The sequence below is a fragment of the Macrotis lagotis genome, chromosome 3 (genome assembly GCF_037893015.1).
Source record: "Macrotis lagotis isolate mMagLag1 chromosome 3, bilby.v1.9.chrom.fasta, whole genome shotgun sequence".
Taxonomy (NCBI): Eukaryota; Metazoa; Chordata; class Mammalia; order Peramelemorphia; family Peramelidae; genus Macrotis; species Macrotis lagotis.
This window is the reverse complement of record NC_133660.1, coordinates 183,135,528-183,161,058: the sequence shown is the minus strand read 5'-3', so window position 1 is coordinate 183,161,058 and position 25,531 is coordinate 183,135,528. Positions and strand designations below refer to the sequence as shown.

Here is a 25,531-nt window from a genome sequence, read left to right as displayed (position 1 = left end):
TAAATATTAAGATTTGTTAGATGCAAATGATGAAGGAATTCAGAAGTTGATTAATAAAAATGAGAATGCTGCAGAATTTACCAGTAGGATAGTTTAATAATCACTAAGAAGGCAACATTTAACTCCATCAAAAGTAAAGCATAGATGAAACTTAGAGTCAATATTGACTCAATAAGAAAAACAGATGAAATTCTATTTTATGCTGGTAACAACAATCCAAATTACTTTTATGATGCCCTGAAGGAAATTTATGTGCCAAAGACGTATGGTACATCTCAACTACTCACTGCCGATGGAACTTCATTGCGTAGTGATAAGGATATGATCTCAGAGAGATCACTTCTTTAGTCATCTCTACAGACTATCTTCAATTTATGCTAAAGACATTGAGCATATACCTCAGGTTGAAATCAATCATTCTAGTCAACTTAAGAAATAGTTTTGAAATGCCATTATGTTCCTCTCCTGTGACAAATCACCTAGTAAAAATTCTATTCCAGTTGAGGTTTATAACGTAAGGGCTGTAATGCTCCAGTGAAAGTTTATAGATATCTGAGTTTATGGTAAGAGGAGGTTATCACCCAGCAGTTAAAGGATGCCTTTATATTGTCTCATGACAATCCCAGGGGGGAGGGGGGTTATCTCTTATTTATTGGCAGGATTCTTGCCAGAGTTTTCTTCCAATGGTTTATCCTTCCATTGAAATATGATCATCTCCCTGTATTGTATGGCATTATCAGCAGCCTCAGAATAGTTGTTATAGATTTTGATGCTCAATAAGACCAGATGAAAATCCAGGAACAGAACAGAGTTCTATACATATTGTTCATTGTTCTGACCAAAGCCTTTGATCGTGTCAAGTGACAGGGCTTGTGGAAAATTATGTTGAAATAAATTCATCTTTATTATATGCCAGTTTCATGATGACATCCTTCCCTGGATTCATAGTAATGGACAATTCTCTTGCACTTTCTCAGTCACCAGTAGAGTGAAATGAAATGCTTTTTAGCATGATATTTTTGGTAATGCTGTCAGATGTCTACAATTAGAACAAAAACAGCATAAAGGCCATTCACTGCATTGACCATAAATGATTTACCTTAAAAAGTCAAGAGTCAAGACTAAAGTGGAGGAAGACTTGGCACATGATTGTTTTTAAATGTTCATGCATTCAATGCTGCCTCTGAAGCTGAGATGCAACAAATGAATCAATTTTCTGCTGCATGTGCTAATTTTGACTAAAGGATACAAAAAAACACAGCTTCTTCACAAACCAGATTCATATCATCCAAATACTGAACAACTGGGAAGAGTAAATGGAGAAATTTTTATAACTGTGGATTAATTCACATATCTTGGCAGTATACTTTCCAGATATGTCCACATAGATGATGATATTAATGCATATATTGCCAGTACTACCTCATGGTTTTGTACATCAAAAAGTAAGTCACAGACCAAACAAAATTTAGAAGTGGATTTTTTATTTACCTGGGGTATATTAAGGGGCTAAGCCCAAATCTAACAAACCTGAGAATTGAATGAGCAGGGTTTTTATAGTATTTTGGGGGGTGTGAGTTTATTGTACAATTAGAGAGAGTGGTTAGATATTTTTCCTTGTCAGACTATTACACGTATGTGGGATAGTATAGATAGGAGGCCAATAAAAGACAGAAGAGGGTCAGGGTCTGCTTTATGCAGACCCACAGGCTTAGGTCAAGTGAAGCTTACTATCTCACAGTTCTAGTTGCATCTGGGGAAGGGGGAGGCAGTTTGGGGAGGAAGCAGATACAGCAAAAGGATTGGGTTAACAGGAGCATTTGGTGAGTCTCAGATAAAATTTATGGTATAACTCATGACCCCCAGGGTCAAATGTTCAATTCATTTTAGGATGTTCCCAGATCCAACGGCACTAAATTGTATTATTGAGGAGTTTCTCTGGACTCAAGAAAGTGTCAAGGATACCCTTTAAATAGGGGTTACACTAATATTAATATTGTACTTCAATTGTTTGAGAGGCTCCAAAGGAAAATGTGAGAAAGAAGAGGTAATAGACTGTTTACCAACCTGAAGGTCTACAAAGCTGCTATGTTCACCTAATTGCTCCATTCTTATGAAAACTGGACCACATACCCTTACCGTGCCAGAAATCTAAATAACTTTGATTTAAATTGACAATTGGCATGTGGGAAAGAATCAAGTGTTTTGATTTTACAAGGATAAGAAAGGCTATTGCCAGAATCTCACAGATGTCTGTTGGTTTAATACATTACAGAAGCCAGGACGTCTGATCTTTGTGGAAAACTAATCTGTTTATAGGAAGGAGAGAGTTACACAAAGGGAAAGCTGATTAAAGAAAACATTTTGCAGGTCTGTGTAATTATCCTTTGTTCCTGCTCAAGAATGTAGTTGCCTTGCTCATTAGTATAATGAGCAGGGCAGGGGGAAAAAACATATGGTAGTGATTGTATCCATTAGATTGTGTGCCTGCCAATGATTGGCATGATGGAGCGGGGAGGAACAAACCTTCAAACTGCATATAAGACCCCCCCCCCATCATGATTGGGGGTCCTTCTCACCTTGAAAGAGATGGTCCTTTTGTTGAGATGTCTTAAAAAAAAAAGAAATTTTTAATCCCTCTGGACAAAGTATTTATAAACTATTTATAATGATTTGGGCACTCCTGTGGGAGTTTATAATGTTAATCTTTTCAATATTTTCCCAGAACACAAGAAAATAGTACATGCAAACAGTTTGATTTCAAGCACACTTTCTTGGCATTCTCTGCAGGAAAAATATCTCAGAGATTACTGGAAAGAGTGGCCTAGGTTTGGGTCCAGTAATTATAATATCTGGGATAAAACTGTAGTATGGGACAATCTCTGGGGTAAGTCTAGTGGTCAGAACCACCCTACCTACCTAAGAAGTCCTCCAAATTGAGAGGTATCTTGGAGAGGCCAGAGGTCCAGAGAAATAATGTACTTGGGGAGGTGGATTTGGATTCCCTCTCCAGGAACTTCCCCCAAAACTCTAAGCCCACCGTGGTGGGGATGAGGGGCCAATGGAGCCTAATGACCAATAACCAGAAGCCAGGAAGCCAGTGTAATGAGTAGGTGTTTGTGTGTGTGTGTGTGTGTGTGTGTGTGTGTGTGTGGTCCCATGGGAGAGAGCAAGGGGTAGGGCAGGAGATTTCAAGTGCTTAGCCTTAAAGGAAAGAAAACCAGTCACAGTGGTGATATATCATCAGGAGAGAAAGAAAATATTTTTAAAAATTGCAAACCAACAGGGATTGGGAGACATGTTTCTTGAAAGGAAAGTGTTGTTCTGATTCTCATACTGTTTTTAAAATTAACCCATTTATGTGGGGCGGCTAGGTGGCGTAGTGGATAAAGCACCGGCCTTGGAGTCAGGAGTTCCTGGGTTCAAATCCAGTCTCAGACACTTAATAATTACCTAGCTGTGTGGCCTTGGGCAAGCCACTTAACCCCATTTGCCTTGCAAAAACCTAAAAAACAAACAAAAAAAATTAACCCATTTATGAACTAGAATTTTGGAATCACTCTGAGGATGTTAAAGGAGGGGAATTAGTGTTGTTACATTCTGACAAAATTTGTACAGAATGGGAGGAACTAAATAATCAAGATTGCTAAATTGGTTTGGGATTTTAAACTCTATTGAAACACCATTGAGTTAAAGGAAAGTGCTACCAGGTTACTAAAATGAAAAATATATAATTGAGATTAATTGTGTGTGATGAAACTTGGGAGTCTATCTATGCTATTGAATAATAAATAATCATCTTAGGGATACTTGCTGATTTCTTTTGGGAAAAAGAAAACAGGAAAGGAATTTTGTGAAGAGCATTTATGGAAAGGGCCTATTCTCTATTTTTTTTAATGTTAAGCCTAATAAAGCTAATATTTGCATTATTTTGGATGGAGTTTTGGAGTGTGAGTGCTAGATTCTCTCTGTATTCCAAAGATTTTACCAAACTAAGCTATTGAGAAGTTAAAATTGTATAGTTGATAGCAATCTAAATGAATTGAGGTTTCATTTAATGATTTGGTCCTTCACCATTGTTTTTACCATGGCATAAATAATACTTGCATTGGGATTTCAAAAATATCATATGTAGTTTAAGGAAAGAAATGTGAGTCAGATAAGTACATCAGGAAATCGAAAACCTATGGTATATTTGGAAATGTTTTGGGAAGAGAAAAAAATTCATTTTGGCTAAGGAAATTTGAGTCAGTATCTTAATGAGAGCAAAAGTTTAAGATTGTTTTTATTTTAAGACTTATGCTGGGTATGCTTTGAACTAAGATGACTGTTAAATGTGTGTTACAAGCTTAAGTTAATGTGGTAATTCTCAGTGAGTTCACTGATATAGTGAAACACTTATGAAATTTTTTGTTAAAATGAAGAATGTATGTCAACGTGACAGTGAGTGAGGTGAAATGTAAATTGTAATAAGCTCCAGAATCTTATTGTCTTGTGATGAAAACGTGTTTTTCTCTGAGTCAAATGTTAAGCAGATTTTTTTTTCCAGAATAGAAGATCTCAACAAGTCACCTGAGTTGGAGAGGACTTATTGGAACAGATTCAGAGATGCAGAAGGATATCAGATGTTTCCAAGGGAGGAATGACATTGGACCAATACATCTCCACCATCTCTTGCCTATGTATATATTGTTAAGTAAAGGGATCTGCCCCCTTTTGATACCTGTAACTTCCCCTTAATTCTATAAGTGTAACACCTCTACTTATGCCCTTCTCCTTATAGATAATGTACCAACCAATGGATAAAAGTTTTGATGGAAAGGAGGAGGAAGGACAGGGTGAAGATGTACTCTGTTGACAGAAAAGGAGGTTGAGATTATTGGGTGGCATGATTATAAACTAAATGAGTCTATATATCCTATCTCTGGAATTCCTCTCTCTGATTTAGAGAATGGGGTATGAGTATTGGTGGGTGGACAATCCAGCTGAAAGAAGTCATTGCCTAGTGTTTAGGTGTGGCTAACTGTTGGATTTAGGATGGTCCATAGCAATTTGAGTACTGGTCTTGGGTCCCAGTTTCTCTTATTCCAGCCTTGATTCTCAATTCCTGGTTATAGGTGCACTGGATTCTGGTCCAGAGGAGAGAAACACCAGTGCTACATGACTGAGTCAGTTCAGGGTTAATATTGCCTATTCCAGTCTGGACAAAATATTTTCCTGGGGACTAGCAAATGGCTGCAGACCTCTGTCTGGACACAGGGTACACATTTTCTGGACTGTACAATTTACCAAGATAGGTATACTGTGACTCATAGGAAATATCATGATGGTACCTGAATCCCTTGTCAGGATGCATTGAGGTAAAGAAATACTGCACACCCATTTAACCAAAGGTTGGTCTGCAAATAGTTATATAGGATTGGTAAGGCCCACATTTTTCTTCCTGTCAGGGGAAAGGGGGGAGCAATCGGGGTTGGGACTATATGATGATTTATATAGAGGGAAAAGAGGTATAGCTACCTCATTAACTGAGACTGGGGATGCTAGTGATTGGGGAAATACAAGGCCCCCAGAAAGAATCATCGATATTTATGGACCTGCTACCTCGGCACAGAATGGGAGTTATGGCTACGGAACCCCAGTTTATATACTGATAAGATTCTAAACTGTACTGAAAACAATTACCAATTAGGCAGCTAGGGCCCTGGACTTGTTCATTGACTAAGCCATGCAAGCAAGAGAGGCAGGATTTGCATTGGATTATTTGTCAGTTGGAGAAGGAGGAGTTTGTGGTAAATTGAATCTATCACATTGCTGCCTAAAGATAAATGACAATAAGCAAATAGTAAAGGAAATATCCAGGAACATCAGAAAGTTGGCATGTGCTTCCGTTCAAAACTGGAAATTAGGATGGGTCCATGCTTGATAATGAGGAAATAAAATCTTGATATAAAAAAAAGTAAGTCATGCCAATAATAGCTATTATAAATTGAAGAAGGAATTACTAAGAAGGTGTGGAAAGCAAAAGTATTTAAAAAGGGTAGGGGAATTGTGGGAATGAATCAAATGTTTTGTTTTCACAAGGTGGCAAAAGGGTATTGCAAGAATTTCACAGATACCTGTAAGGATAATACAATTATAAAAGTCAGGATGTCTGGTCTTTGTGAAACCCAAGAGATGCCAAACTATTTACAGGAATGAGAGAGTTAGACAAAGGGAAAGGTGATTAAAGAAATAACTTTGCAGGGGTATGTTGTTGTCCTTTGCATCTGCTCAATCTTACTCATTAATATAATCAGTAGGGCGGAGGAAAATGCATGGAGGTGATTGTATCAATTAGACTGTGACCCCGCCAATTGGCATGGGGAAGGAATGAACTTTTCAAACAGCATCTAAGTCCATGATCTGTTGTGATTTGGGGCCCCTCTCCCCTTGAGAGAGAAGGCCCTTTTGTTTGGATCTTTTATTAAAAAAATTTTATTCACTCTGGACTAAGTATTTATGAATCATTTATTACAGACAGGATGACATTATAGAGACTAAAGTCTTTTCTTGAGCTAAACTGCAAAGCATTAAAATTCTACTGCAGAGAGCAAAACTCCAGTGAGTTTGCCATGTTCTTCAAATTCCAAATGTAGCTTGACAAAAAGACTATTTTGTGGAGAATTTGCAAAAATATCAGACCTTACTGTGGCCAGAAGACATGATAAAAGGACACTTTTCAAGATATGTCTGTAGAACTTTGGAATTGATGGTGACATGTTCGATTATGGCAGAAAACCATGTACCATGGTATACCCATTTCAATGAAGGCTCTGTGCCTTTATGAGTGAAACAGAAACATATTAGTTGAAAAAATGTGAAATGCAAAGATTTAGAGCCATCTTCCCTTCAAATATTCAAATAGACTTATATATGCCTGATCTGTGGTAGATCTTCAGAGCTTGACTTGGTCTGATTAGTCACAATAAGCAACATGCCTTGATTCTAATATAGTGATGTTATTTTGGTCTTCTTTGAGAATGAAAAGCAACTATCTCACCATAGTAATTCAAGACCCCATCACCTTTTACCTATTAAAAACCTAATTGTTATTTTTGAATGATCTCTCAAAAATCCATTCCATGACACATGAATTTCTGTCAAAGTGATTTTCTTTAAGCATAGTTGTGATTGTCTTCCTTAGTCAAATCCTCTGGTTTCCTATTGTTTTTTAAGATAAAATATAACACCTCTCATTGTTCTTTCTTGAAAAAAACTGTGACATCAGGAAGGTGATGCCATGACATGCAAATCAATTGGATTAAAGTGGGTGTGTGGTACAAAATCGCCTGTCTTACTTTCTCCTGTGGAGTCAACTGAGTCTGGATGAAGTGGGAAACTTTGGCCTTTTTAAGCTAAAGTCTTTCCCATGTCTCAGTCTAAGATAATAACTCTTCAGTGTTTAAGGCTAGGTAAGAGAGAGGTAAGGCAAAGAGGACAAGAATAACACCTTTTGTCTACTCCAAAAATGTCAAAGTGGGAGCTTAAGAACCTCAGGGTCTAGTAAGAAAGAAATGAATAAAAGAATAGGTTCTTTTCCATAATAAGAAAAATCAGTTTTGTAAGGGAAGACCCTCAGGGTTTCTAACCAAGACAGAAATAATTGCTTTTTGTATTGACTTGAAAGGCAATCAAAGCTCAAATGATGAAGGAAGGAAGGAAGGAAAGAAGGAAAGGAGGGGGCAAGGAAGAAAAGGAGGGAAAGGGGGGGAAGGAGGGATGTAATGTTCATTTTAAAGAACCTCCCATTTCATTTTGTGTTTGTGTATATACCTATCTAACTGGATATATATATACCTATCTATATATATATATATATATATATATATATATATATATAACTGGAGATATATATATATATATATCTAACTGGATATATATATATATATATATATATATATATATGCAAATATATGCCATATATCTTAGATTAAGATTTAAGTTGTAAACATGTAAGTGTGTATTTCTCCCCTATTACAAAGTAATCTCTTTTACTGAAAAAATAATTTCATTCTTTGTAATTATGTCCCCAGGACCTAATGTAGTTCCCATCATATCATAGACATTCAATAAATGTTTGTTGATTGAGTCATTGATTGAATTTTTACCCAAAATGTGTAGCATCATGTCTTTCAAGATATTGCTACTAAGAAAAATGGTGAGGCGGGTAGGTGTTATAGTGGATAGAGAACCAGACGTGGTGTCAGGTGTACCTGAGTTCAAATCCAGCCTCATACACTTAATAATTACCTAGCTATGTGGCCTTGGAAAAGCCATTTAACCACATTGCCTTGCAAAAACCTAAAAAAAATGGTTATTTAACAAACAATACTGTATTGATTGTTACCTCAGGATCATTCTCAAATTAAGACAAATTCTTTCTCCACATGCTGATTAAAATAATAGCATTTACATTTTGATTTTTCTTATTTTCATTTTATATTTCATAATTTCTTTACTTTAAAAATCATGGAAATTCTGACAAGATAATTGGCATTTAAAGGTACCGGAGATCCCAGAAAATTATACTTTTTTGTTAAAAGGGGAAAAATAATGTGAAATCATGGAACATTACTGAATATTGCAGATATTTTGCTGGTTTTATTAATTTCTATTTTGTTGCTTTACTTATGGCAGAATAGAAAAAATCATATATGGGTTAATTCCTTGAAGAATTTATCAGTGAATATATATAATATTAGAATATTATTCAAATTTATATATAGTATTAGAATATTCAAATTTCCAATATACTGAAATACAAAATGGTATCCTTTTTTCGAAAATTAGAAAAACAATGTGTACCTTCTAAAATGTTTAGATCTATATCATTATTTCACCTACTAATATCATAAATTGTAAGAGTTCAAAACAATGCAACTATTATAGACTATATGCTAAACTATTAGTTTAGCATATAATAGGTTCTTTAGGACTTATAATAGATATGACAAAACTCAAAAGTTTGATTTGAATATGGATTGGAGTAAAATCAGCAATGTGAAATGATAGACCTCCCCACCACTTTAAAAAAATCACTATAAATTTTATATAAGGTGGTTTGGCTTTAAACTTGTTCATAGATAATCAGTTTATGCACTTTTCAGGGTCATACAGCCAGAATTTTGCTTTCCATATGTGGAAACTTGGGGTGGGGTTGAGGGGGAGAAGAAGTACATTTCAGCATTTTGAAAAAAAAAGTGGAAAAAAATTCAAACTTTAAAAATTGTGTAAGATATGATAATTTACGTTATGATTTTGGACATATATTTTGTACCATATGTAAAAATCATTCAATGATGAAAGTACAAATGCAATTTAAAGGATGCACACAGCATATAGTCCTTAAATAAGCCTTGCTGGAAACTGAAGAGTTCAAGAGGCTAGGGAAAAGAAAGTATAATTTAGTAACAGGTTATTTTAAAGGACAGACTATGTGAGACTCCATAGATGAGGAACAACCAGGTGCCAGTTGAAGAGAAGATAAAATGTGTGAAAAGGAATAATATATAATTATTAGACTTCGGGATTTGTATTTTATTAAACGGGTAAGAGTAAAACAGTCAAAATATTTGATCTGGAAAGAGAATATTTAATGACATTAGTAGAAGTGTATAACTAAAAATTTCACAAAACATTTTCTTGAATGAATTTTTATGATATCTAATAAATTAAAATAAAGGAATATCATACAGTCATTTGAGCCACATTTTGTATAAAGCAGGGAATGAGGCTAATTTTGTGGTTCTTTTGTTGTGCAAAGCTATTTATTATTTTCTGGAATTTATAACTATTTTGGTAAATGGTAAATTAAAGATTGTGGCCTATGAGAAGAGATAGAGTGTTGGCCATAGAGTGAAAAAGTCCTAATATGAAATTTGTTACCCTTCTAAGAATTTTCTCTTCTATAGACATAAGGCAAAATCTTAATGATGATCTATTAAGTCATTTAGGAGTTTCTATTTCTATTTGTATAAGGAAATTGGTGAGCTGTTAGCATTCATTTTGAGGAAATAAAAGTGTTGATAATCAATAACTTTAAAAGATTTAATGATATGTTTTCTGTCCCAGTTGCCTTAAAAGTTAATGTATATTTTACATACTTTTGAATATAGGCTAGCTCATAAGATCATGAGCTTTTTTTGATTTATCTGTTATGTGATTTATCTTTTTCACAGCCTAGTTCAACATTTTAAAAATTTTCTTTAGTTTATTTACACATTACTAAAATGTTACTGTTTAAGAGTAAACATAATGCCCCCTCCCCTCACAAAAATATGAAATTCCATGAGAAATAAAGTGAAAGAAAGAGAAAAAAATGTATTTCAGTCTGTGTTCTGATACCATTAGTTATGTCTCGGGTGGATCACATTCTTTATCATAAGTCCATCACAGAAGTTAATTCCATATTGTTCCACAGTTGCTGTTGCTGTTTGTAATTTCCTCCATCTATTCCTCCCCACTACCATCTATTATATTTTCTCTCTCCTTTAACTCTGTCCCTCTTCAAAAATATTCTGTGGAGGAGCTGATACTTGTAGCAGACAGAGTACTGACCCTGGGGTCAAGAGGCCTGAAACTTACAGCCCATCCCAGAGACCCAGCAACTACCTGGCCCATGGTCCATGACAGGCCACCCAATCACACCACCTTCCAAAATGTAAAAAAGAAAATATATTATATCTGACTATCCTCTCCTATGATAGGGTTAAGTGACTTGCCCAAGGCCATATAGCTAGGTAATTATTATATGTCTGAGGCCGGATTTGAACTCAGGTACTCCTGACTCCAAGACCGGTGCTCTGTCCACTGAGCACCATAGCTACCCCCTCTCTGAGCCATTTCTGATGAGAATGAAAGCTCCCTCATTCCCCCTTGCCTCCCCTCCTTCCACACCATCGCAAAAATTACGTGAAATATCTTTTATATGACATTTCTGAGCCTATTCTACCTCTCCTTTCTCTTACTCCCAGTACATTCCCCTTTCAATCATTGACTCTATTTTTACATTATATTATGTCTTCAAATTCAGTTCTCTCCTTTGCCTCATCTATAAAAACTCCTATCTGTTCTATTAAATGAAGTATATATGGGTATTATCAGTCTCATCTTTACAGGCAGGAATACAGGAAGTTCAGCATCATTAAGTCTCTCATAATTTACCCTTCTCATCCATTCTTTCTATGCTTCACCTGAGTCCTGTACTTGAAGATCAAACTTTATGTGCAGCTCTGGTCGTTTCAGTAGGAACATTTGAAATTCCTCTGTTTCACTGAAAGTTCATCTTTTCCCCTAGAAGAGGATGTTCAGTTTTACTCGGTAAGTTGTTTCTTGGTTGCATTCCAAGATCTTTTACCTTCCACAATATAATATTCCAAGCCCAATGAGCCCTTAATGTAGATGCTGCTAAACCCTGAGTAATCCTGACTGTAGCTCCACAATATTTGAATTGTTTTCTTCTGGCTGTTTGTAACATTTTCTCTTTGACTTGGGAGCCCTGGAATTTGGTTATAATATTCCTGGGGGTTGATTTTTTTTTTGGTCTCTTTCCAGGAAGATTGATGGATTCCCTCAAAATTTGCCCTCTGCTTCTAGGCTCTCAGGGCAATTTTCCTGTAGACCTTCTTTAAAAATGATGTCAAGGATATTTTACTGATCATGACTTTAAGGTAGACCAATAATTTCTAAATTACCTTTCCTAGATCAGTTTTCCAGATCAGTTGTTTTTTCAATGAGATATGTCAAATTTTCTTTAGTTTTTCATTCTTTTGGTGTTGAATTATCATGTCTTGTTTTTGGCAAACTCATCAGCTTCCTTTAGATCCATTGTACATCTGAAGGATTTGTTTTCCTTAGATAGCTTTCTTATTTCCTTTTCCATCTGGCCAATTCTGCTTTTTAAAGCATTCTTCTCCTCAATAACTTTTTGACCTAAACTGGTTTTTAATATGTTGTTTTCTTTAGCATTTTTTTTTGTATCTCCTTGACTAAGCTTCTGGCTTCATTTTCATGTTTTTTCCCTGCATCTCTCTCATTTCTTGCCCCAATTTTTTCTCTACCTCCCTTGCTTGATTTTCAAAATCATTTTTGAGCTCTGTCATAGCGTGAGCCCAACTTCTATATTTCCTGGAGTCTTCAGATGCAGAAACTTGGACTTTCTCATCTTTAGACTGTGTATTTTGGTCCTCCATGGGACCAAAATAATTGTCTATGGTCAGGTTCCTTTTTTTTTTCCTGTTCACTCATTTCCCCAGCTTGTGCCTGGTTTTGAGGTGCTTCCTGAGCTTCTGAGTATTATTGGGACACCCCCACAAGGACTTCAGTATGTGAGAGTCTGATTGCTCTCCTGGTCTGTTGAATGACCACAAGTTCATCCATCTGGGACCCCTGACTGTGACCAGGTTCTGAATGTGGTCAAAGACCCAGAGTTCTGTCCTAGGGAGAAAGGACAGACCTTGGCCATTTCCTTCCACTCCTTTACTTTCTGTGGGCTGAGCAATCAGGGCACAGCTGCCAGGTGACTCCTGCTGGGAGGTTCCACAGGCCTGCTTCTGTTTGCTGGAATCCAGACTACACTGAGGAGGACCATACTGGCCTGGGTTTTGTGCTCAATCTGGCAGAGATCACCCTGATATTCTTCTAAATTGTGCTTGGTGTTTCCTGGGGTGGGGTCAGGAAACTGCTTTTGTTGCTAGGAGCTGGGGCTCCCAGGGAACTGGGTAACCTGGGGCTGTTCCTGGAAGGCTAAAGCTCCTTTGCTCCAATGGGCTGCCATCCCTTCAGCCCTGTAAAACAGAGCCTTCTCATTATTTTCCAGGTTAACTTGGGTTGGGGAATTGCCTCACTGGATCTTTCTGTGGGTTTTGCCTCTTGAAAATTTAGTTAGAGTCATAATTCTAAAGTTTTTGAAATATTTTGGAGAGAGCATCCAAGAGAGGTTCTTCTCCTGCTGCCATCTTGGTTCTGCCCCCCCCCCCGTGTGATTTATCTTTAACTATCTTTTTCAATGTAGATCTAAGATCCCTTTCCTCTAGCAGTAGGCATAGATGAATGTTAAAACAATAAGGAATATAAATTTGTGATTTCTGCATTCCTGCAGCAGCTGCCCACCTTAGAGAAAAACCTTGGTTACAAGTGCCATTTTTAACAGCCAGTTGGGCAAACTCAACATAAAATTAGTTATCAATTCTGCCCAAACTTGTACAAATCAGCTGAATGCCACCATTCTCTAAAATCCTTAAGAATTATGACTTTCTCTTCAAGGTGTTCTGTAATAGCTTCATCAACCAAGTTATGAGATGAGATCTGAAAAGCTAAATAATGATAATTTCAGAAGCTTCAACTATAAATTAAGGTAAAGGCAAATTCAGGCATCATCATCTTAAGCATTTTGAAAACAATCTTTTATTATTTGAAAATCCTCTACAATATTTTAATGCTCATGTCAAAAATGATATTTTAAGTAATAAGATTAAAGAAAGTGTGTGAAGGAAGGGAATGAGAAAAGGGGAGAAAATGAAAATGAGAAAAAGAGAACAAAAGGGAGTTAAAGGAAGAAGGAAAACAATTGGACAAATGCAAAATCACATTTTTTTAACAGAACATGACTTTTAAAATGAATACTAAACATGAAGTCCTGCAAGGTGTTGCCTAACTTTTTTTTGAGAGCTACTCAAACGAGTTTGGGTCAGAGGTTAGTTATGACTAAATGACTTAAGCTTTGGTGACCCTTGAGCCTAAAGGCTGTCCTCAGAACTATGATTTGATGACACAACTGCATCATTCAGAGCCTTACTTGTTGATAGCCCTGTTCCAGAACTGTTTGATGTTTTCAATAAACTGGCTGTGTCAGTTGTCCTGCTGATATTCCCCACCCAGGTTTATTCGTGTTTCTTTTTCCTCTCCTGAGCTGAATGAACCCTTGGTGGACAATGGAACTCAACAACTTTTAACTTAAGAGACACATGTGTCTTGTTTTCTTATAATCATAGGAAAGGAAGATACCTTAAAAAGACATTAAGTTCAATCTCCTTCCTTCAGGCATTGTTATTTTAGTCACCCCAGACAGATATATTCCATTGAAACAAATAAAACTCAAATGAAAAAAAATACTAGAGAAGTATAGGTCACTTTTAGACTGTGAGAAAATATCACTACATTTCAAAACAAAATTTTTCAATTCATTTCCTTAAAATTTTAGTCAGATAATTCATTGAATAAATGTTGGAAATAGCTAAATTTAGATACTTATGATGAATTAATAAAAAAATAAACTCCAGAAATATTGATGTTTAGGTTTATCTGGACAATTATACTACTTCTTTAATTTTCATATAAATATCTGTCACTTCTTGGGGAAAAGATGAATATAATTGCTGACTATTCAGGAAAATAATTCTCTGGTACAATATGCACCAACTTTAAAATGCTGGTTCCAGAATGAAGTAGCCATTCATTACGAACAGCAATAAATATGATTTCTGTTAAGATAATGTCTCTAGAAATGTTTTTTCGTTTACTTATTTATGGGATCTTATTCCTACATTGAAAAGACAAAAGATAAATCAGAAAATAGATAAATCAAAAGGAAGAAAATTGCAAGTGAATACATCAATCAAGAAGTAATATGGAAATATGAAAAATTACAACTTTTTTGTTTTATAAGGAATTATTTAATATTTTCATTAATATTTAAAACTCATTCTTATAATAATTTTGGTACCTCTTTTATTGTTCTTATTTGATTATTAAATGCATGAATTATTGAACTACCTTTCAGCATATCTTTGTATACTTAAAATGGTCATTAAGGCAGAGAACAGTTGGTGTTTATTTGAATCCCACCACTGGTTTTGAGGGTTCATTGCCGATTGCTGCTTGATATTGTTACTTCTTCACCCTCATAAATAGCATTATGACAGCTCATTAATGAATGACAGCCTGCATTTTGGTCTCTTTCACAGTATAATATTTCAAGGAAATCAGAGTTATAGCAAATATATCATGTGATAAAAATTTTACTAGTCTCTAATATCATAGTTTCAATATGTTAAGCATTTTTATTATTATGTCAGTTTATAATCTATCTTCAAAATGTCAAAATTATTAATCAATATAATTATGAGCAAGATATCCAATAATATGAAAGTTATAAGATAGACCTATTAATTTTACTTTTTATTTTCATAAATATCACACTTTAAAAAGTAAACTTGACAACTATTTTCATGAAAGAATTATATGATAGGGCAGAGCCAAGATGGTGACATGAGGGCAGGATTTCCAGGAAGCTTTCTTCCAAAATATTTCTGAAAACCTTAAAATTATGACTCTTAACTAGACTTTAGAGTCTGATTCCACAGAAATAGCCATGGAAACAATTCACCAGACTAAGGTAATTTGAAGATCTGTGGGAAGGCTCTGTTCCACCAAGATTAGGAGGTAAAGCAGTGCAGCCAGGGTCATGTTGCCCCAGAGTGAAGGAACTCCAGTCTTCTAGGAATAGCCCTAGGTGTACCTCGGTCCCTTGGGGTCTGGTTTGTGGAAGCAGAAATGGTATCCAGCTTCCCAGGTCAAGGATCACCAAGTACAATTTGGAAGATCAACGGGGAAAACTCTGGCAGAGGGAGCATGGAGTCCAGGGTAGTGTGGCCCTCTACACAACCACTACCCTCAGGGTAGCCCTTGTCTGGAAAAGAAGGTCTGTGGAGCCACCCAGCAAGGAATCATCCATCAGTTGCTCCCAGAACACTCAGTCATAGAAAGTAAGGGGGTATGGGGAGACTGTCGAGGTCTCTTCTCTATCCCTGGGACAGGACTCTGTTGCTTTGTCCATAGTCATACTCTGGTTACAGTCTGGGCCCCTATATTACCATAGAGGAGCAGGGCCCATCCTCAGAGCTCCAGGGCAGTGGGGTATGTTGGTGGTCATCCTCAGACCAGAGCGCCAGCCAGCAGAGCAGGCATTGGCTCTCATAAGACATTGAAGGAGTTAAGATCCTTGAGGGGGGTGTCCCACTAACACTCAAAAGCTTAGGAAGCCTCTCTAAACCAGGGCATAGACTGGGAAAATGAGTAAACAGAAAAAAAGAACCTGATAATAGATAATTATTTTGATTCCATGGAGGACTGTTATATACACTAAGAAGATGATAAAGTCTATAGCCTCCAAGAAAAATAGGAGCTGGGCTCAGGTTATGGAAGAGCTGAAAAAGATATTGCAAATCAAATAAAGAAAGTAGAGGAAAAATTGGGAAGAGAAATGAGAGAAAAATGTGAAAAATATGAAAACCAAATAAACAGTTTAGTCAAGGAGATACAAAAAATGCCAAAGAAAACAAGTTAAAAACCAGTTTGGATCAAATGAAAAAAGCAGTACAAAACATAATGAGAAGGATACCTTAAAAGGCAGAATTGATTAGATTGAAAAGGAGATAAAAAAGCTCTGAAAAAACAGCTCTTTCAAATGTAGAATGGAGATAAAGGACGCTAATGACTTTGTGAGAAATCAATAAACAATAAAGTAATACCAAAGAGAAGAAAACAAAAAGAAAACATGAAACATCTCATTGAAAAAACAACTCATCTGTAAAAACAGATCCTGGAGAGAAAAATTCAAAAAAATTATTGCTCTAACAGAAAGTCATGATCAGGAATAGTCTTTACTCTATTTTTAATGAAATTCTATAGGAAAAATGCCTGGATGTCCTAGAAGTAGAAGGTAAAATATAAATAGAGAGAATCCATTGATCTACTCCTGAAAGAAATCCCCTTCAAAAAATAACCCCCAGGAATATTATAGTCAAATTCCAGAACTTCTATGTCAAAGAGAAAATACTACAAGAAACCAGAAAGAAACAATTCAAATATTGTGGAGCTACAGTCAGGATTACACAGGATTTAGCAGCATCTACATCAAGGGATTATGGGGTTTGGAATATGATATTCCAAAAAGCATAAGAACTTGGAATGAAACTGAGAATGATCTACCCAGAAAAATTCAACTTCCTCTTCCAGAGGAAAAGATGGATATTCAGTGAAATAGGGGACTTTCCAACTTTCCTGTTGAAATGGCTAGAGTTGAACAGAAAGTTTAATCTCCAAGTAAAGTACTCAGGTGTAGCACAGAGAGAACAGAATGAGAAGGGTAAATTATGATTAATGATGTTGAACAGTTTGTATTCCTGAATGAGAAGATGATACTGATAACTCATATGAACCATCTCAGTTAATAGAGTAGTTAGATGGAGCATGTTTAGACAGATAGGAGTGATCTGAATATGAAGGTATTATATAGTAGAAAGATAGAATCAAAGGGTGAAAAAGGAATGTACTGAGAGAAAGGGAAAGGAGAGGTAGAATGGGCTAAGATGGGAGTCAAGAAAAAGCTTTTGCAATGGAGTAGATGAGGGGAAGGTAAGGGGGAATGAGTGAGCCTTCATTCTCATCAGAAATGACTCAGAGAGGAAACAACATAAACACTTAATAGGGTACAGAAATTTCTTACCCTAGAAGAAAAAGGAGAGGAAGGGGATGGGAGAAAGGAAATGGGACAGGAAGTGGGGTGTAGGTGATAGAGGAGAAGGTAGATTGTCATAGAGGGTACTCAGACACAACACAGTTTTTTGAGTTTTTTTGCAAGGTGGTTGGATTTGGTGGACTTCCTGGAACCATACAGCTGGGTGGTTGTTGCTTCCCTGGAGTGGGATTTGGGCTCTTCTCAGTTTACTGTACCACTAGGCTGCCTCATAACACACTTTTGAGGAAAGACAGAGTGAAAGGAGGGAGAAAATAGAATAAAAAGGAAGTGTACAGGTATGGATAGATGGAAATATAATCAGCAATAGCAACTTTGGGAAGAAATATGGAAGCAAATCCTCTGATGGATTTATGATAAACAATGCAATCCACTTCAGAGACAAAACTGAATAGTATCTGAACACTGACTGAAGAGCAGTTTTTTCTCTTTCTTTTACTTGGTTGTTTTAAGGTTTCTCTATTTTTGTCGGGGGATGGGGGGATATGCTTACTCTTACAAGACTTTTAGTAATATATGAATAAATAATTAAATAAATAAATAAATAGACAGCAACCCCCCCCCCCAAAGAATTATATGATAGCTTTGAACATGGATGAGAAAAGAGAGTTAAGTGAACTAAAGTACATGTTTGCAGATATCAATAAAAAAATGTAAGACCCATGCCTGATGTACTCAAAGGAAAGTCCTAAAACCTAGCCTGAATTTGCAAAATATATACATATAATCAGGCTTGGGGAACCTATTTGTCAGGCCTTTTTGTTTCTAGATGGGGATGAGAAAAATATAACCTAGTGATGCATACCCATTACCCTCTTATTTATATAAGGGTAATTAACTGGAACAAGAAAATTTTTACTGTTGCTAACTTGTCAGAGGAAAAGTGCTTTTCTCTACTTGATTGACTCAAACACACTCTTACTATACATATTTTATTCTTTCTCCTTCTTTCACCAAGATGGTTATGTTTTGACCATACTCTAGGGAAACACCTATATTGATAAATATGGAAAATTTACTCTTCAATTGTCTTTTTGAGTGTGTTCTTCATGGTAGTATTAATGGTGAAATCAAAGGAGAACAAAATTTTATTTCATTTTAGAACTGTTTTAATAGTTATTTTATGAAGAAATTTAATGACAATAAGAAACACATTCTATGAGGTACAAATCTAGATAGAGATTGTTTAATAATAGCTTGAAAGGAACTCAAAGTAAAGGTTGAAAAGAGTATGGAGAGAAGTTGAATCAAACCTGCTGAATGTCCTGAGATCTGCATTAATCCCTTGTAAATAACTTTAAATAATGAGTCTAAACAAATTCTAGAGTGTCAGAATTTTGCTGCCTCCGAGATGGAGATAAAAAATTCTTTTATTTCTCCCCCTTTTAATTGATATTTTTCCAATGGCATGATATAGAAATCTTTCAACATTCATTCACATGCATATTTAATAAGTTATATAATTTTCTTCCATCCTCCCTTCCCATTTCCCCTCCTCTAGGCAGCAGAGTGTATAGTGAATATTATACATGTATATAGATGTTTATATATTAGTCATTTTCTGATTGGGAAATTATAAGTAAGGGAAAACAATGAAATCATGGGAAAGAAGAAAAAACATGAGAGAAATTTTTTAAAAATAAGCATAGTGCTAATACTGATTCTGAATTTTTGTTTTGTTTTATTTTGTTCATCTGGATATGAATGGTGTGGCCCATAACAGGTCTTCCAAGGATATCCTAGATCTATGAAACTACTGAGAGAAGTAGCATCCATCAAAGTTTATCAGCTCACAATGTTGTAGTTAATGTGCACAATGTTCTCTTGGTTCTCCTTTTAGTCAGTATCAGCCCCTGCAATCATGTTTCACTAGAGTCCAAACATTTATGTTTTTTTACCTCTCCATAACATTCATATAGCAGAATTGATTTAATCATTGTCCAATTGATAGGTATTCCCTCAATTTCCAATTCTTGTCACTTCAAAAAGGGGTGCTATGAATATTTTGCAAATGTGGAAATTTTCCCATTTTTATGACTTTTTTTCTGAATATAGGCCTAGGAATAGTATTGCTGGGTCAGAGGGAATGATCAGTTTTTCTGTTCTTTAGGCATAGTTTCAGATAGCTCTCCAGATTGATTGGATTAGTTCACAACACCTCAGACAGTGGATTAATGTCCCAATCCTTCCCCAATCTCTCTAACATTGATCAGTTTTCTTTTTTTGTCATCTAAACCAATAGTGTGAAATGGTACCTTATAGTTATTTTAATTTGCATTTCTCTGATCAGAAAAGATTTGGAATATTTATTCATATGATTACATATAGCTTTAATTTTTCATTTGAAAACTGTCTGTTAATATACTTTGACCATTCATCATTTAGTGAATGACTTGTAACATTATAAATTTGATTCAGTTCTCTATATATTTGAGAAATAAGACCTTTTATAATGATCTGAAGGCCATTTCTGGGCCAAAGACATATGGTGAATCTTGATCACTCAGAGCTGATGGATTCACATGGATTAATGATAGATACATGATCTTAGAGAGATGGACCAAATACTTCTATAGGGTTCTTAAAGGATCATCATCATTCAATGAAAAAACCATTGAACATTTCCTCAATTTGAAGTCAATCAGTCCCTAGCTGAAGTTCTAACTAAAGAAGAGATTTTGATTTTTTTTCCAGGTGGAAAAACACTGGTACTGATTCTATTGCAGCTGAGATCTACAAGGTGGGGTTGGCATTGATCATCTAAAAATTGACTGAAATTTTCTAGACTATATGACACAAAGAGATTGTCCCCCCAAGAATTCAAAGTTGCCTCCATTGTTTATCTCTATAAAATTAAAGAGAATAGATTTTCTTGTGTCAATCAAAGGAGTATTTCTTTTTTAGTCATTTCTGGTAAGACTCTTGCCAGAGTTCTTCTCAATAGGCTAATCTATTACTTGGGAAATGATCACCTTCCTAAGAATCAGTGAGACTTCAGAAAGGGTAAAAAGAACAGTCGATATGTTGTTTGCTGCCTGATAATTCCAGAAAAAATGCCAAGAACAAAACAGAGGTCTGAATACATTTGCAGATCTGACCAAGGCTTTTGATACCATCAATCATGAGTGTTTATGGAAAAATATGTCAAAATTTGGTTGCCTAGAGAAGTTCATCAGTATTATACATCAATTTCATGATCACGTCCATGCTGAGATTCTGGGTAGTGTATGATGTTTTTGAGATTTTACAGATACACTAATGGAGTGAAACAAGGCTATGTCCTTGCTCCCAGACTTTTAAGCATGATATTTTCAGATATGTTATCAAATGCCTTCCTTGAGGATGAACATGGCCTCTAGGGCTACTGCCAAGAGGGTAAATTCTTGAACTAGAAAAAGTTACAAGCCAAGACCAAAGTGAAGGGAGTGTTGTACATGATCTTCTTTTTGCATATGATTGTGCTCTTAATGGAACCTCTGAAGTTGAGATGCAACAAAGAATGGATTGATTTTCCACTGTTTGTGCTTATTTTGGTCTAACAATTAGCACCAAGAAAACTCAAATGCTCCAACTTTCATCACCACACCATGCATATGTGAAACCATTGATTACAGCAAATGGAGAAGTTTTGAGTACTATGGACAAGTTCACTTACCTTGGCAGTGTCCTTTCCAAGATGGTACACATTGACAGGTTGACACATGCATTACTCTAGCTAGCTCTGTATTTGGGAGACTCTGAAAGAAAGTGTAGGAGAGAAGTATTAGACTGACTACAAGACTGAAGGTCTACACAGTCACTGTGCTGACCTCTTTGCTATACCTGTGAAACCTGAACAGTCCACCAGCACCGTGTCAGGAAACTGAATTGCTTCCATTTAAATAGTCTTAGAAAGATTCTGAGGATCATCTGGCAGAAGATACCAGAAATGGATGTCATTTGTCAAGCTAAACTGTTTAGCAACCAACATTACTACAAAGAGTACAGCTACAATGGGCTAGACACATCGTAAGAATGCCAGATGTACACTTGCCAAAAAAACTTATTTTATGGCGTATTCACACAGAGCAAACACTCACAAGGAGGTCAGAAGAAGTGATACTATTGACAAACCCAAAGTCATTATTAGCTTCTGGGATAAGAACTCACTATTTGACAAAAAGTTTTGGGAAAACTAGAAAACAATATTTCAAAAATTATACACACATCTTACACCCTGTACCAACATAAGGTTAAAATGAGTACAGGATTTGGACATAAAGTGGGACACTAGAGATAAATTAATAAACCAAGTAATACTCTTATCTATCAGCTCTATGGAACAGGGATAAATTTAAGACAAAACAAGAAATAGAGTACATTATAAATTGTAAATTGAATGATTTTGACTATATTAAATTAAATACTTTTTGCACTAATAAAATCGATGCTGCCAAAATCAGAAGGAAAGAAGAATGCTGGGAAACAATCTTGACAACTAGGAGCTCTGATAAAGGTCTCACTTCTAAAATATTAAGAGAATTGTATCAAATTTATAAGGTTACAAGTCATTCCCCAATTAACAAATAATTAAAGGATATGAATAGGTAGTTTTCAAATGAAGAAATTAAAGTTATATATAAAAATTGCTCCAAATCATTATTGATTAGAGAAATGCAAATTAAAACAACTCTGAATTATCATCTCACAGCTATCAGCTTGATTAAGATGAGAAAAAGAGAAAATGATCAATGTTGGAGAGATTGTGGGAGGATTGGGACATTAGTGCATTGCTAATGGAGTTGTAAAAGGATCCAGTTGTTCTGGAGAGCAATGTGGAACTATGAGAACAATAAAACTATTTAGTTCCTTTGATCCATAAATCGCAATTCTAGGTCTGTACCCAACAGCTCTTTCTGTACTACTAAAGAATTGGAAATTGAGGGGATATCCATCAACTGGGGAATGGTTAAACAAGTTATAGTACATGACTACTATGGAATATAATTGTTCTATAACAAACTGTAAATAGTCAACTCTAGAGATGCATGGAATGGGTTACAGAATCTGATGCTGAGTGAAGGGAACAGAATGAGGAGAACAATGTACACATTAACAACATTGTGAGATGATCGAGCCTGATGGAAGCAGCTCCAATCGGCAGTTAAGAGAGCTAGGACTAGCCTATTGCACTGGCTATGGACAATGCTATATCCATCCACAGGAAGAAAAGCAAAACAAAACTACCCCCCCTCCCCAAAAAATAAAAATAGTCCTTTAGTATCTGATGAACACTTCATAAAAATATTTCTTATGTATCTCTTTCCCTCAATCCTAATTAATCATACCAAAAAAAACCCCTAATCTATAAACATGTTTATCACAAATATATATATTACAATGTTAGTCTGACTGTTCACTGCTGAGGGGGAAGAGGGTGGAGGGAGGGTGTAATGAAGTTTTGTAACATAAATATACATTATCTAAATGGATGAATATTGAAAAATTTTCATAACATATAAATGTTATAAAAATGAAATAACAATAAAAATAAATTAAAAAAAAGAAGTGATACTGTGACACCCTGAAATTCTCACTGAAGAACTTTAGAACTGATTGCACAGTGTGGGAGAACCTGGTACAGGACCACCCATCATGGTGTTCTCTCATCAGTGAGAGTGCATAACTCTATGAGGGAAGTAGAATTAAAGCAACTCAAAAGAAATGTGAAATATAAAAATTTAGAGTCCCCAACCCAGGTATTTGCATGGACTATTTGTGCCCAACTTCATATTGCTCTGATAAGCTACCTTGGACATACTGTAAATTGTCATTAACATAGTGATGTAACCTTAGTCTTCTTCAATAACTAAGCATAATGGTGAAAAATTGCTTCCAATTTTTCTGTATTCCTTCTAATTGGCATCATTGATTAATTAGTGTAAGAACTTTTTGATATAATGTAACCAAAATATCCATTTCGCAATTTATAATGTATTCTATTTCTTTTTTATTGTAATTTCTTTCTTTTCCAGAGAGCTAACAGAATATTTCTTGATCTCTCAATTGATTAAAATGATATTGCCCTTTTTGTATAATTACTTTTTTTGTCCCAATCCTATTTTGACATATCTATGCCTTGTTTTTGCCATGATTTCCTGTTTTCCTAATAATTTTTTTCCTTGAATAGTGAGTTCTTATCCCAGAAGTTAATAATGTTTTTGGGCCTGTCAAATAATCTATTACTAAGATGATTTACCACTATTTCTTTTTTCCCTATCCTAATTTATTGGTCCATTACTTTATTTCTTAAACAATACCAGGAAGTTTTGATGACTGCCACTCTATAGTTTAGTTTGAGATCTGGTATATCTATGTCACCTTCTTTCACATTTTTTGTCAGTTCCTTGATATTCTTTATCTTTTGTTGCTCCAGGTGAATTTTGTTACTTTTTTCCCCTAGGTCAGTAAAATAGTTATTTGGTAGTTTGATCAGATTAGTTCACAATATAAGTAATTTAATTTGGGTAGAATTGTCATATGTATTATATAAACTTGACCACCATGAGTAATTGACCTTTTTCCAATTGTGCAGATTGTTTTCTTATTTCTATGAATTGTAATTATGTCATACAATCTCTGTGTTTGTCTTGGGAAGTAGATTACCAAGAATATAATGTTGTCTGCAGTTACTTTAAATGGAATTTTGCTTTCTATTACATGGTCTAGAGTTTTGTTGTTCATATGTAGTTGATTTTATATCCTGCTACTTTGTAGAAGTTGTTAATTGCATCAACGAGATTTTTAGATGATTTTTTTGGGGTCCTCTAAGTATAGCATCGTATCATCCACAAAGAGTGAAAGCCTTGCTTCCTCTTTGTCAATTCTGACTCCTTCAATTTCATTTTCTTCTCTTATTGCTAAAGCTAACATTTCTAATACTATATTGTATAGTAATGGTGATAATGGACATTCTTGTTTCACTCCTGACCTTACTGGAAATGCTCCAAGTTTAACCCCATTACATATAATATTTCTTGATGATTTTAGGTAGATACTACTTTTTATTTCAAGAAAAAAATGCATTCATTCCTAACCTTTCTATTGTTTTTAATAGGAATGCATGTGGTATTTTATCAAAGGCTATTTCAACATCTCTTGAGACAATCACATGATGTCTGTTGTTTTTGCTATTGATATGTTCAATTATCTTGAGTGTTTCCTGATACTGAACCATACCTGCCTACCTGGGATAAATCCTACCTGATCATATTGATTTATCCTAGTAACAACTTGCTGTAATCTCATTGCCAAAATTTTATTTAAGATTTTTGCATCCATGTATATTAGGAAGATTGGTCTATAATTTTCTTTGTATGTTTTGGTTCTTCCTGGTTTAGGTTTCAGTACCATATTGGTATATAAAAGGAATTTGACAGAACTCCTTCCTCTCCTTTTTTTTAATATCTTATATAAAATAAGAATTAATTGTTCCTTAAATGTTTTGTAGAATTTTCTTGCAAATCTATCTGGATCTGGAGACTTTTTCTTAAGGAATTTATTAATGATTTCTTCAACTTCTTATTCTGAAATGGTGTTAAATATTTCATTTTTTCTATTAATCTGGGCTGTTTGTAAATATTCATCCATTTTTGTAAATATTCATCCATTTAACACATGTTATGAAATTTATTGACATGAAGTTTGGCAAAGTCATTCCAAATTATCTCTTTAATTTCCTCTTCCTGGGTGATTAGTTAACCCTTTACATTTTTGATACTAGTAATTTGAGAATATTCTTTTTAAAATCAGATTAAATAAATGTTTACCTATTTTATTGGCTTTTTCATAAAACAAACTCTTAATTTTATTTATTAGATCAATGGTCTTCTTGCTCTCAATTTTGTTAATCTCTCCCTTGATTTTAAGCATTTCTAATTTGGTATTTAATTGGGATCTTTACTTTTTTCTTTT

The 25,531-nt window shown here is 35.1% G+C and overlaps 1 long non-coding RNA gene across 1 annotated transcript in view; it reads right to left on the bottom strand.

Moving 5' to 3' along the window:
* The window catches only part of LOC141516350 (uncharacterized), a 147,166-nt gene that overhangs the window by 43,994 nt on the left and 77,641 nt on the right, over nucleotides 1–25,531 (bottom strand). Inside the window, exon 2 of the long non-coding RNA XR_012476665.1 lies at nucleotides 21,234–21,315. This is a non-coding gene — a long non-coding RNA (uncharacterized LOC141516350). The remainder of the gene's footprint in view (nucleotides 1–21,233; nucleotides 21,316–25,531) is intronic.